Source organism: Lucilia sericata, unplaced genomic scaffold, assembly GCF_015586225.1.
Source record: "Lucilia sericata isolate MDLA Ls3-8-SP2 unplaced genomic scaffold, ASM1558622v1 Contig001484F_arrow, whole genome shotgun sequence".
Classification (NCBI taxonomy): Eukaryota; Metazoa; Arthropoda; class Insecta; order Diptera; family Calliphoridae; genus Lucilia; species Lucilia sericata.
Genome location: NW_023995412.1, coordinates 44,684 through 59,838, shown reverse-complemented (window position 1 = coordinate 59,838; position 15,155 = coordinate 44,684). Strand labels below are relative to the sequence as shown.

The 15,155-nt window shown below is 30.1% G+C and overlaps 1 protein-coding gene and 1 pseudogene across 1 annotated transcript in view; both read right to left on the bottom strand.

Annotated features, from left to right (window-relative positions):
* LOC119611577 (supervillin-like) overlaps positions 1-15,155 on the bottom strand; it is a 56,441-nt gene that overhangs the window by 25,537 nt on the left and 15,749 nt on the right. The gene's annotated exons all lie outside the window — the stretch shown is intronic.
* LOC119611578 lies at positions 536-14,034 on the bottom strand (annotated as a pseudogene).

Below are 15,155 nucleotides of genomic sequence, written 5' to 3'. Positions count from 1 at the left end.
CTGAACTAAAGCTGAAACTAGAACTGAACTAGAACTGAACTAGAACTGAAACTAGAACTGAACTAGAAACTGAACTAGAAACTGAACTAGAACTGAACTAGAACTGAACTAGAACTGAACTAGAACTGAACTAGAACTGAACTAGAACTGAACTAGAACTGAACTAGAACTGAACTAGAACTGAACTAGAACTGAACTAGAACTGAACTAGAACTGAACTAGAACTGAACTAGAACTGAACTAGAACTGAACTAACTGAACTAGAACTGAACTAGACTGAACTAGAACTGAACTAGAACTGAACTAGAACTGAACTAGAACTGAACTAGAACTGAACTAGAACTGAACTAGAACTGAACTAGAACTGAACTAGAACTGAACTAGAACTGAACTAGAACTGAACTAGAACTGAACTAGAACTGAACTAGAACTGAACTAGAACTGAACTCGAACTGAACTAGAACTGAACTAGAACTGAACTAGAACTGAACTAGAACTGAACTAGAACTGAACTAGAACTGAACTAGAACTGAACTAGAACTGAACTAGAACAGGTTCTAAGTAGATGTTCGTTTTGATTTAAAATTTCTCCAAGAACTTGTTCAGCGAATGGTTATTAGGAACAAAACTCTTGATCAAGTTTTGAAAAAAACTAGTCCAGGAACTAAGAATCTTTAAAAATTAGTTTTGATGAAAGAACCGATTCCAGAACTATTACAAATTCATTTCTTTGTAAATTGATCTAAAGTTGACAAATGGGTTTAAACTCTAAACTATAACAAGTATTATTATTAACTGGTTTTAACAGAAAAATATCAGATATGAGAAAAAATGGGGTTTCATCTAAGCCCACGAAATTCAAATCTCTATATATTAGCTTTTAAACTGCAAATAAAAATAATGTAAAATAGTTTGTATTATAAATATTCTATTTAATCTAATTATCACTTTTACTGGCATTTACATACATACAATATTGCTAGTTTAAACTATAGTTAAAATTCTAAACGCCTAGAAGTTTTAACTGAACTAATAACTTAACCAAACTTTGAGAATAGTAAGCATAAATAAATCTCCTAAGAAAATAAAGTTTTAAAAACTTTGCTAACTACGTATTAAAACTAAATTAACTCACTAAAAACGTCTTTTCTTTCCCTCAAAAAATTTTACCTTAAACCCACACTGTGAAACTAGGCCTTATTACTCTTCATGAGAGAGTTCAAGTTTTATTTAAAACTTTTAAGAAATTCTCCACATATGTTTCATCCATGCCCTTATTGGGTTCATCATTTAAAAGATCACTTATAGAATACGCAGACAAAGGTCGTGATAGACGACGTTGCGATAATATATCATCTATAGAGGTAACGGGTGAGAGTGAGGTGCAGCCGGGATATAAGAAACCTTCGGAATTTTCAGCACTCTTAGCTATAGCTACAAATAGATCTTCTAAACTAGTGTTCATATTAAGTACAGGAGGATTACGTAGAATAGGTGATGACGAGGGCTCCGGTGAATTGCAGGAGCGTGGCGATGACAAAGGTGAAGAGTGGGCGGGTGATACTGTTGAGGGTGTGGCTGAGGTACCATTTAACATTGAGATACTAGTGGGTACTTGGCGTTTACGTCTTTGTATGGGTATGGGTTCACTGCGCCAGCTGCTATTAAGCAAATCTTGTTGATGTTCATCATGGGACATTTGATTTAAAACATTTGAAGAATTTTCATTATTTTCCTCTAGTTCTTGTGTTAATTTCGAAAGTCTTCTTAGGACCACATTTTCTTTTTTCAAAGGACTTTCATGAGATTGATTTGCATAGTCCTCCTTTTTGTGAAAAGTGTCCTCATCATCAAAGTCCATGGAACAGCGACGAAAATCGGAGGGCAATACGGTGGGCGTAACACGATTGATTTTCTTTTGTACCCCACCATTCTCAAAACATTTTGGCAATTTTATTAACGTTTGTATGAGTGTGCACCTGACGTTTATAGATATTGGCCGGTTCATCGGGCACTACGGGCTGATGCGTTGTGCCGACCAGTTCATCCTTTTGGCTGTTTGTTTCTTAGGGTAAACCCCTGGTTACCGCTTTACGTGGTTTTTGTTTGGGTAAAGCTTCTCCCGCTTCACCCAAATTGTGGCAACATATATCGGGTGCATAACAACGATGCCATTTATTACGATTCGCTTCATAATCAGCTTTGGCGAATTGATTGATTTTACTTAGAGATTTCGGTATAAGTGTTAGGAATACAAAGGTATAGAATATATAAGGCAAATAATACCAGGCTGTTTCCAGATATTCTATATACTCCATGATTTATTGCTGTTTTTTGTTTTAATTATTTTGCTTTGTTTTATTTAACACTTCTTATTTTTTAAAGTTAATTGTCTTTTGAAAAAGTTCACTTTTTATCTGAGTTTTTTTATTTATTTTTTATAATTTTTTCGCTTTTGTTCGTTTTAGATTTGTGTTTACAATAGTGATATTTTTGCTTTTATTTTTCTATAAAAAAGATTTATTAGTTTTTGATATCGTAAATTTATTTTTGGCAAACATTTCTTTTGTTGTGTTGCAAAGTCATGTTTTTTTCTTTTAAAGAAAAAGTTCAACAATATTGTTTTTTGATTGAATATATATAAACCGTTAAGAGAAAAATCGGATTTTAGAATTATTTTATATAAAATTAAGAAGCTTTAGATCTTACACAGGAATATACAGTATAACAGTTACAAAACTTATCATTAGGTATATCTTCACTCATAGTCTAGTCTTAGACTAGTCTAGTCTATAGTCTAGTCAATAGTCTAGTCTATGATCTAGTCTATTAGTCTAAGTCTAGTCTATAGTCTAGTATAGTCTAGTCTATAATCTTGTCTATAGTCTAGTCTATAGTCTAGTCTATAGTCTAGTCTATAGTCTATCTATAGTCTAGTCTATAGTCTAGTCTATAGTCTAGTCTATAGTCTAGTCATAGTCTAGTCTATAGTCTAGTCTATAGTCTAGTCTATAGTCTAGTCTATAGTCTAGTCTATAGTCTAGTCTATAGTCTAGTCTATAGTCTAGTCTATAGTCTAGTCTATAGTCTAGTCTATAGTCTAGTCTATAGTCTAGTCTATAGTCTAGTCTATAGTCTAGTCTATAGTCTAGTCTATAGTCTAGTCTATAGTCTAGTCTATAGTCTAGTCTATAGTCTAGTCTATAGTCTAGTCTATAGTCTAGTCTATAGTCTAGTCTATAGTCTAGTCTATAGTCTAGTCTATAGTCTAGTCTATAGTCTAGTCTATAGTCTAGTCTATAGTCTAGTCTATAGTCTAGTCTATAGTCTAGTCTATAGTCTAGTCTATAGTCTAGTCTATAGTCTAGTCTATAGTCTAGTCTATAGTCTAGTCTATAGTCTAGTCTATAGTCTAGTCTATAGTCTAGTCTATAGTCTAGTCTATAGTCTAGTCTATAGTCTAGTCTATAGTCTAGTCTATAGTCTAGTCTATAGTCTAGTCTATAGTCTAGTCTATAGTCTAGTCTATAGTCTAGTCTATAGTCTAGTCTATAGTCTAGTCTATAGTCTAGTCTATAGTCTAGTCTAGTCTATAGTCTAGTCTATAGTCTAGTCTATAGTCTAGTCTATAGTCTAGTCTATAGTCTAGTCTATAGTCTAGTCTATAGTCTAGTCTAGTCTAGTCTATAGTCTAGTCTATAGTGTCTATAGTCTAGTCTATAGTCTAGTCTAGTCTATAGTCTAGTCTATGTCTAGTCTATCTATAGTCTAGTCTAGTCTATAGTCTAGTCTATAGTCTAGTCTATAGTCTAGTCTATAGTCTAGTCTATAGTCTAGTCTATAGTCTAGTCTATAGTCTAGTCTATAGTCTAGTCTATAGTCTAGTCTATAGTCTAGTCTATAGTCTAGTCTATAGTCTAGTCTATAGTCTAGTCTATAGTCTAGTCTATAGTCTAGTCTATAGTCTAGTCTATAGTCTAGTCTATAGTCTAGTCTATAGTCTAGTCTATAGTCTAGTCTATAGTCTAGTCTATAGTCTAGTCTATAGTCTAGTCTATAGTCTAGTCTAGTCTAGTCTATAGTCTAGTCTATAGTCTAGTCTATAGTCTAGTCTATAGTCTAGTCTATAGTCTAGTCTATAGTCTAGTCTATAGTCTAGTCTATAGTCTAGTCTATAGTCTAGTCTATAGTCTAGTCTATAGTCTAGTCTATAGTCTAGTCTATAGTCTAGTCTATAGTCTAGTCTATAGTCTAGTCTATAGTCTAGTCTATAGTCTAGTCTATAGTCTAGTCTATAGTCTAGTCTATAGTCTAGTCTATAGTCTAGTCTATCTTAGTCTAGTCATAGTCTAGTCTATAGTCTAGTCTATAGTCTAGTCCCTATAGTCTAGTCTAGTCTAGTCTATGTCTAGTCTATAGTCTAGTCTATAGTCTAGTCTATAGTCCTAGTCTATAGTCTAGTCTATAGTCTAGTCTATAGTCTAGTCTCAGTCTAGTCTATAGTCTAGTCTATAGTCTAGTCTACAGTCTAGTCTACAGTCTAGTCTATAGTCTAGTCTATAGTCTAGTCTACAGTCTAGTCTATAGTCTGGTCTATAGTCTAGTCTACAGTCTAGCCTACAGTCTAGTCTATAGTCTAGTCTATAGTCTAGTCTATAGTCTAGTCTATAGTCTAGTCTATAGTCTAGTCTAGTCTATAGTCTAGTCTATAGTCTAGTCTATAGTCTAGTCTATAGTCTAGTCTACAGTCTAGTCTATAGTCTAGTCTATAGTCTAGTTTATTGTCTAGTCTATAGTCAAGTCGATAGTCTAGTCTACAGTCTAGTCTATAGTCTAGTCTAGTCTATAGTATAGTCTATATTGGAGTTCAAAGTCTAGTCTATAGTCGAGTCCATAGTCTAGTCTATAGTCGAGTCCATAGTCTAGTCTATAATGTAGTCTATACTCTAGTCTATGGTATAGTTGAGCCTATAGTCTAGACTAGAGTCTGATCTACTATATATATTAGACTATAATCTGCAATCTGTATTACAGTCTGAAATATAATCTAGCTATATGGTAGAGTTAGGAGTCAAGGCACCAAACTTGTTTCAAGTTAAAATTTTTATTGATAACACAATAATTTTGAATAAAATTAAATCTGTTTTTATAAACAAGTATTTTTTTTACAAAAAATATGCTGAAATGGAACTCTTCCCAGAAAACCGGGAAATAAATTAACTGTATAATTGTTTTTATAATCTTTTTTTTTTAAACAAGTTAAACAATTAATCAATAAGTGTAAATGACAATCAAGCGCTGCTCCTCTTTCTCTTTATGAATCACTATCAGCAAAAAAAAAAATAGTAATAAATATTATGCAATTTATATTTTTTGTTTCAATTAATAAAATTGTATTAAAAATTTGCAAAAAAAAAACTGTTATAAAAAAACTAAAACAAAGAATTTAAAATAACAGCAGCTTTCAGTTAAAAGACAAAAAAACACTTGTTACAATAAAAATTTAACATTAAAATAGGGGATTCAATAAAAATTTATTTTTTATAAATTTAAAACCATAAATATTTGTTTTATTTGACGCAAACAATAGAGTTGAACTTTTACTTTTTATTATAAAAAAATATTAATAATTTGTTGCTTCTTTTATACAATTTTTTTTCAAAAAAACCTTTTAGATAAAATAGTTGCCGGGTAAAATTTTTCCGTTTTTATATGTTTAACAAAAATATCTGTTAAATTTTTGTTTAAAAATTTATTTTTGTTCATGAGATCACTTTGTTTTTATCTATAATAAATATTGATTATTTTTAAAAATTCTTTTTGTAAATATATATTATTTACACTTATAAAGCGAATGTAAAAATATATTTTTTTTTCAAAAAATTTATTTTGTATGCATAATAATTACAATAAAATTCACGTTTATTTATTTTGATAGTTTTTTTTTCTACTTTAAACAAAAACTAAATTCTTCCTTTAAAACGAAACGCTTTTTTTCTACCGTCGCGTAAAACGGTCGTTGTTTTTGAATCGAATATACGGCGTTGACTGAAATTTGTATTAAAAATGTTGAACAGAAATTTTAACATTCAAGCCAATAGATAAGAAAAAAGAAATAAAATAAATGTATTTTTTGGGGTAAGCTTTAACAGCAACTAAGAGAGAAACAATGTTATGTAGCTGTTATATTAACAGAGACGATCCCCCTTAAAAAAATACATACATTTATAAATATATGTATGTAAATGTGTATGGCTAAACGAATGACTAAGAGAGAGAGAGATTTCTCTTTTATTATTTTTGGGGGGGAATTGATCAAGTGTTTTTGTTGTATGTAATGAACTATTGTTGTTTGACTGCCGGATTTAAGCTGTAGTTAAATAACTGGTTTAGTTTTTGTTTCTGTTAATATTTTCCTTATTATTGTTGTTTTCTTTTGTATTCGTTGTTTACCATGTGTTCTGTAATGCACGTACTTTAGTATTTGTATAGGAAATTGCATATTTTAAATCAAGTCAAGATTTTGTAATTATAATTAAGCCGGTTGTGCAGTTTTTTTCAACATAATTGTTCGCTCTTTACAACTTATTAGAGGCTTAAGAGAAAGAAAATGTTAATAACATAAATGCAAATACAGAAACATTGCATTAAAAATCACATTAAAATTTTCGATAAATTTCCAATATTTTTTAAAATGTTTCAAAATTCCTTAATTTTTGATAAGTCTAGTCTAAAGTCTAGTATATAGTCTAGTCAATAGTCTAGTCTACAGTCTAGTCTATAGTCTAGTCTATAGTATATTCTATAGTCTAGTCTATAATCTAGTGTATAGTCTAGTGTAAAGTCTAGTCTACAGTCTATAGTCTAGTCTATAGTCTAGTCTTTAGTCTAGTCTATAGTCTAGTCTATAGTCTAGTCTATAGTCTAGTCTAGTCTATAGTCTAGTCTACAGTCTAGTCTATAGTCTAGTCTATAGTCCAGTCTATAGTATATTCTATAGTCTAGTCTATAATCTAGTGTATAGTCTAGTGTATAGTCTAGTCTACAGTCTATAGTCTAGTCTATAGTCTAGTCTTTAGTCTAGTCTATAGTCTAGTCTATAGTCTAGTCTTTAGTCTAGTCTATAGTCTAGTCTATAGGCTAGTCTATAGGCTAGTCTATAGTCTAGTCTATAGTCTAGTCTATAGTCTAGTCTATAGTCTAGTCTATAGTCTAGTCTATAGTCTAGTCTATAGTCTAGTCTATAGTCTAGTCTATAGTCTAGTCTATAGTCTAGTCTATAGTCTAGTCTATAGTCTAGTCTATAGTCTGGTCTATAGTCTGGTCTATAGTCTAGTCTATAGTCTAGTCTATAGTCTAGTCTATAGTCTAGTCTATAGTCTAGTCTATAGTCTAGTCTATAGTCTAGAGTATAGTCTAGTCTATAGTCTATAGTTTTCAATAAATTTTCTCTATATAGAAAATTTTCACAAAATTTTCCTTGTATAGAAAATTTTCACTAAATTTTCTTTGTATAGATTTTCACAACTTTTTTTATACAGAAAATTTTTGTTAAATTTTATTTATATAGAAAATGTTCATTAAATTTTCTCAGTAAAAAATGTTCAATAAATTTTCTCAATAGAAAATGTTCAATAAATTTTCTTTAAATAGAAAATTTTAAAAAATTCTATAAACAAAATTCCCTAAATTTTATTTTTATAGAACATTTTCGCCAATTTTTCTTTATATTAGAAAATATTCGCTAAATTTTCTTTTTACAAAATTTTCGATAATATTTTTTAGAGATATTTTCCTTCCATCACTCCACTGTACCTTTAGTCTCCTACTGTATAAAATTCCAAAAGAATATTTATGTCTCCGCGTGCCGAATAATGAAACTAATCTCTATATAAACAATATTCTCTTAAAGATCAACAGTTGTAGGTGAATTAATTATAATTTTTCCTCGGAAAAACATACACATTTAGAGGCAAATAAAAAAACGACACTTCTTTTAAACATTTAAGAAGGTGAACAACGAAAGTATCAAATTTAATTTAACAACAACCATTTACATATTTTTGTTGCTTTTTAGCTACTACTGTTGTTGCTGTCATAAATTACTTTTTTGTCACAAAGTGTTGACTCGAAACAGCGATGTTCGGATGTGTTTCGTTTATAATTTTCTACTTTTATTTTGTTTTTTCGTGTGTAAATTTTTATTTATTTTTATATTTGTGTCATCTTTTTCTTAAATTGCATTTAATAAAAAGATAATTTTAAAAACAAACAAAACAAAAGAGCAACAACAAAAATATATTCATTAAATAAACAAATTATTAATAAATAATATAAACTAGAAAAAATATAAGTGTTCTACATTTAAATATTTTGTATGCTTTGCTAAGTGCACTTGCTGAAGCAATAAATTGTTAGAAATTAAAATTTATAGACAAAAAACAATCATGAATAATTTCTTGAGCACAAATGTTGGGGCTCTGCTTGGGTAAATGAGTAGAGGAGCTGTTGTAAAGGGACCTTGAAAAAAGTGCTTTTTTGCAATTGCAGCAATTTCACTAGAAAACAGTTGTTTGAAATCTATTATAAGATTTAATAGATTATTTATAAGTTTAAGGTAATTAAATTGAACTGTAAATGGTTTGTTTTACAGGTGAGGGAAAAAGCAATTATAATTAAGTTATTCTGCAGCTACAATAGGTAATAATGAGAAATACCGTTAAACCGAACCAGTTTGCAAGGTTTATTAGATTCTTACCCAAGCATTCTTAAGGCCCTCAATTTAAAACTTACAATAATTTAATCAGAGATATTCAGAGAGATTTCTGCTAATGAGTAAAAAAGAAACAAAATCAGTTATAGAGGAAATTTGTTACTCTCTGCCGATGCCTGATTTAAATCCAGACCAGAAAGGGTCACCTATATTGTCTATACTATAGTCTAGTCTATAGTCTAGTCCATAGACTAGTATATAGTCTAGTCTAGAGCCTAGTCTATAGTCTAGTCTATAGTCTAGTCTATAGTCTAGTATATAGCCTAGTATATAGTCTAGTCTATAGTCTAGTCTATGGTCTAGTCTATAGTGTAGTCTATAGTCTAGCCTATAATCTAGTCTATAGTCTAGTCTGTAGTCTAGTCTATAGTCTAGTCTATAGTCTAGTCTATAGTCTAGTCTATAGTCTAGTCTATAGTCTAGTCTATAGTCTAGTCTATAGTCTAGTCTATAGTCTAGTCTATAGTCTAGTCTATAGTCTAGTCTATAGTCTAGTCTATAGTCTAGTCTATAGTCTAGTCTATAGTCTAGTCTATAGTCTAGTCTATAGTCTAGTCTATAGTCTAGTCTATAGTCTAGTCTATAGTCTAGTCTATAGTCTAGTCTATAGGCTAGTATAAAGTCGAGTATATAGTCAAGTATATAGTCTAGTCCATAGTATAGTCTATGGTCTAGTCTATAGTCTAGTATATAGTCTAGCCTATAATCTAGTCTATAGTCGAGTATATAGTCTATTCTATAGTCTAGTCTAGAGTCTAGTCTATAGTCTAGTCTATAGTCTAGTCTTTAGTCTAGTGTAGTCTATAGTGTAGTATATAGTCTAGTATATAGTCTAGTCTATAGTCTATTCTATAGTCTAGTCTATAGTCTAGTCTATAGTCTAGTCTATAGTCTAGTCTATAGTCTAGTATATAGTCGAGTATATAGTCGAGTATATAGTCGAGTATATAGTCGAGTATATAGTCTAGTCTATAGTCGAGTATATAGTCTAGTCTATAGTCTAGTCTATAGTCTAGTCTATAGTCTAGTCTATAGTCTAGTCTATAGTCTAGTCTATAGTCTAGTCTATAGTCTAGTCTATAGTCTAGTCTATAGTCTAGTCTATAGTCTAGTCTATAGTCTAGTCTATAGTCTAGTCTATAGTCTAGTCTATAGTCTAGTCTATAGTCTAGTCTATAGTCTAGTCTATAGTCTAGTCTATAGTCTAGTCTATAGTCTAGTCTATAGTCTAGTCTATAGTCTAGTCTAGTCTAGTCTATAGTCTTTTTATAGTCTAGTCTATAGTCTAGTCTATAGTCTAGTATATAGCCTAGTATAGTCTATAGTCTAGTCTATAGTCTAGTCTATAGTCTAGTCTATAGTCTAGTCTATAGTCTTTTTTATAGTCTAGTCTATATTCTAGACTATAGTCTAGTATATAGCCTAGTATTTAGTCTAGTTTATAGTCTAGTCTATAGTCAAGTCTATAGTCTAGTCTATAGTCTAGTCTATAGTCTAGTCTATAGTCTAGCCTATAGTCCAGTCTATAGTCTAGTCTATAGTCTAGTCTATAGTCTAGTCTATAGTCAGCCTATAGTCTAGCCTATAGTCTAGTCTATAGTCTAGTCTATAGTCTAGTCTATAGTCTAGTCTACAGTCTATTCTATAGTCTAATCTATAGTCTAGTCTATAGTCTCCAATTTAACAATGTTTTCAGTTTCTCCGAAATTAATCTTATAAAATTTTACTTTTTAATGCAAACATTCCAATAAATACTAGTTTCTCTTTTTCCATTTAATAATGATTTATTTAATAACTGCAAACAAAATTTGACCCCAATTTTCATTTTAAAAATTAAACTCAATTTTTCAAATAATCTTAATTATAGTGTTTTTTCCATATCTACTTTTCCAACGTCTACTCCAAATTTAATATATTATCTCATAATCTGCAATCAATTTAATGGCCGCATTAAATTGATTTTTGTTTTCTTGCAACATTAATAATAATTTTTTTATTTTTTGCTGAAATCATTTAAGATTTCATAATATTAACATAAAAATGCAGCACACGCAAATAAACAATTTATTTGGTATTTTTTTCTTCGAAAATTTATCATTATTATTTATGTATGAGTGTAAAATGAATTTCAATTTTATTGACAAGAATAATAGTCGAAAAGCCAAGTGGACAGGTGTGGAGTTTAAAAAAAAAATTGGTTATTTTAAGCGGGCATTGAAATGTTCTCAAGTCTAGACATGAGATATGATTAAAACATGATTTAGTGGAGTTAGTAATGAGATGAACTTATTTAGAGCAGAGGCAAGCAAAGAGCTTTCTTAATCTCTTGCTTACATTCATATTAACGCTCACACAACAAACAAAACCAGTCTAAGCGAACATTTGCCACTCTCTGAATTTGAACTCATAACATTTTACGTAGGATACGGAATTTCAATAATTGTATTAAATGATGTCTTTACCCTGCATAGAGCTCTCCGAAGAACTCTATTGCATTTTTAAATAAGCTCAATTGGAGAGATCACAATTGATAAAATTTCGGAATAAGATCATAGATCTACTTAAACGACACAGGCGAACCTTATAAACATTTTAAATCGAATATAAAATATGCAGCATTTCATTATTAATTGGTAAAACATTCCGATAGTGGAATCTATAAATACGTTATATATCTCAGTATATAACATTACTAAATCGTAGTAAGTAGCTAATCACTTGTCGCAGAGTATTTTTCGAATATAATGAACAAGAATTTGGAGACCTCTTGTATAACTGTAGGCTTAGCTGTAAACCCCTTAAATGTTTTGGAGAATCAGATGTATAAAAAGGTCTGTGTGTTTAAATTTTCCAGTATGCAGACCGTAATATTAAAAATTTGAGACCATAAAAAATTTACTTCGGTAGAATTTCTATGTCTAAACATGAAGAGTGGGTTTCACTCACTTTTGGCTGATGAGATCAACGAATCCGGACACGAGAAACCCGAATTTGTTACCACTTATGTTATATGTTTTTAAAATGTGAGAATGAGAACATAGAGACGACCTCTTGAATAACTGAAGACTCAGCTGTTTTGCAGAATCAGTATTAGAAAATGTTCTTGTTACACTTATCCTCTGTTCAGACTGTGGAATTGAAAATTTGAGACCCTAAGAAGTCGAATTTCTCATCACTTCGGTAGAATTACAATGTTAAAACATGAAGTGGATCTAACATCGCTACTGATTTGGAAGATCAAAGATTCCAGACATGAATTTTTTAACACTTCAGCAATATTCTCAAAATTCGAAAAATAATATATGTATAGACATGTGTGATGAAAAATTCGAGCTGATAAAGAGCTAAATCTAACATTTAACTGGATCGGTTGTCTGAATTATAAACTTAAGTTACTAGAGAGCTTAATATCTCTTCACGATTGTAGAATAGCGAGAATAGACAATACCTCTCATTGTTTGAAGCTAAATGATCGAATATGTTGCAATATCTTAGCTATTAAGACAGCTAGAGTCCTCAAATTTTAGTTGCTCTAGTATCAATTTTAAAGTTTAAGATACAAATGGGCGGACAAGTAATGGAGGGGGGTGCGTGACAACTCCTATATGAATAAAATATAAAAAATCTTATATTTAAGGAACTATTAAAGCTAGAATTCTTAAATTTTGCACGAACAACTTCGAAATCCATAAGAAATTTCGGGAATAAAGTGGACGGATTAGTGTAATAGGGGGCGTGGCTCTTCATACATATATGAATTAAATACAAAAAATCTTATATTTAAGAAACTATTCAAGTTAGAATCCTCAAATTTTGCAGGAACAACTTTGAAATCCATGTGAACATTGATTAATATATTGGCGAATAAAAAGTAAGGGGCGTGGCACCTCTTATATAAATTAAATACAAAAATTGCTATATCTGGGCAACCGTTAGAGCTAGAATCCTCAAATTTTACCCGAGTAACTTTAAAATGAATATGAACATTTGGAAAATATAGGTGAACTTACAATAGTGATCGTTTCACCTTTCATATGAATTTTATATATTAAATGAATTGTTGTTAAAGTGTTTTGGATTATATTGTTTTAAAGTTAGCGAAGCACACTGGGTATAGCTGTGTATTTAGAAAAAACAGTTGCAAATATGTTATTAACCTAATTCAGCTAACTACTTTTGAATACCTCAGTCTTAATTGCCTTAAATAAAACTTCCATAGAATTCTTGGGCCGTTATATTCTTTGTCACTCTGTTTCAATTTCCTAGACTTGTCAACATTAGATTTCCAAACAACCAGCCTACACAAGAAAACAAACATACTTGTTACACAAAATTCTTGTAAAAATAATTCCATCATAATAAAGTTGTTATTTTCTAAGTTCAATGACTTCAGAAGTCTGAATTCCGAAACAAAATAGTTTTTTTTTTTTCAATTGGCCAGTTTAAAACAAAAGACCAAATGCAATCATTGACTAAAAATGGTCAAATGTTTGATGTCAATATCAATACCAAATATGTAATATTTAACAGCAGACATACACAGACATTTATTGTCTGCCATAATTATGGCAAAGGCTGAAAGAAGAAGTGGGGTCTTAAAGCCAAATTTGTTTAAAGAAATGCAGTTTTGTTGTTTTTTTCTTTTAATGATAAAAAATAATAATAAAATAAAAAATTATGGTGTGATAATAAAAATTAGTCTTTTTTAATATTTTTTTCCTTCTTTCTTCTTTTATAGCATAACAAGTATTTGTCTTTTATGTTTGCAGTTTTCCGCATAGTTTTTTTCTTCGTTTTTGTTTAAAATCATATAAAAAAGCATCAAAGCTTTTAAAGGAAAAATTGCAAATAACTTTTAAAGATAATAGACAGGGTAAGGCGAAAAGAGCTATAATTTTTTTTAATTATTTCAATTATTGCAAATTTTACAGTTTTTATTAAAACTCTGTGTTATAAAAAATTACAAAAAAAAACAAACAATATTTTGCAACACAACACTTGCAAACAAATGTTTGACTCTACAGAGAAATCGACTTCCTGACTTAGTTTATATTATTTTCAGTTTTATTTTATCACTTTATTTTCATTATTTCTATAGCATGATCAATTTTTCATATTTTTTCTTAATTATTAAAATTTATTTTCATATCACTACTAATTATACTTTTTTAATTATATTAAATTTTTCTTTGATACATCTCTTCTAACTATTGCACTTTATGCGCCGGCGCATTTACGTCTTAATTGTTTTAATGCTCACGTCATACTAAAAAAACCTTAATTGTGGTTCATTTTAAATGACAAACAACAACTTAATTTGTGTGTGCGCCATATACTCTCGTACATAATTAACAAAAAAAAAAATGAGTAATAAAACCCAACAATATTTAAAGAAATTAAAAGAAAGTATGCAAAAAAAATATATGAATACAACATATAACAAGACAAAATACTACAACAACAACAATAATGCCAAAATATTTATAGGCAGTTTATTTTCAACTAATTTACTTGATAGCAGACATTCCCAAACTTTTCTTATAATTAAAAATCTTAGAAAAATACTTTTTTTTTAAAAGTATCATGTTTAAGTTGAATTGAATACCTTGCCTCAGATATATTTAAGCCACTGAATAAAATTGTGGTCATTTTATTTTCAACTAATTTACTTGATAGCAGAGATTCCCAAACTTTTCTTATAATTTAAAATTTTAGAAAAATTATTTTTTTTAAAAAAGTATCATGTTTAAGTTGAATTGAATACCTTGCCTCAGATATACTTAAGCCATTAGTTGAATAAAATTGTGGTCATTTAAGTCATATTTCGAAGGGGGCCTTGTATAGGGACTAGGGGTCAAATGAGGCCCTATCATTTTAAAATTGATCAGGGTCATCAAGGTTAGTATAGAACTTGGTTTGGCAGCTTTTTTGTCGAGATGCGAGTATATTAAACATAATTATGAACTTAAAAGCCCTATTCGGGGGCTTCAGCTGTATGGGGGCTAGGGGAAATAATGGTGCGATCTTAACCATTAGGCTTCGTTCTTGGGACAATACAGGATCGTGAACCAAATTTCAATGGGAGATCGTGTGCCAAATTTAATTGAATTATGTTCAAAATTGCGACCTGTTCGTTGATTACAAGGTTTACAAGCCTTATTCGGGGTTTCATTTGTATGGGGGCTTGGTGAAATAATGGTCCGATCTTAACCATTTTTAATAGGCTTCGTTCCTGGGACAATATGAACTTAATTTCATTGAATTATCTTCAAAATTGCGACCTGTAGTTTGATTATATACGGGTGTTCATTTGTATGTGGGCTAGGTGAAATAATGGTCCGATCTTAACCATTTTCAATAGACATCGTTACTGATATAATAG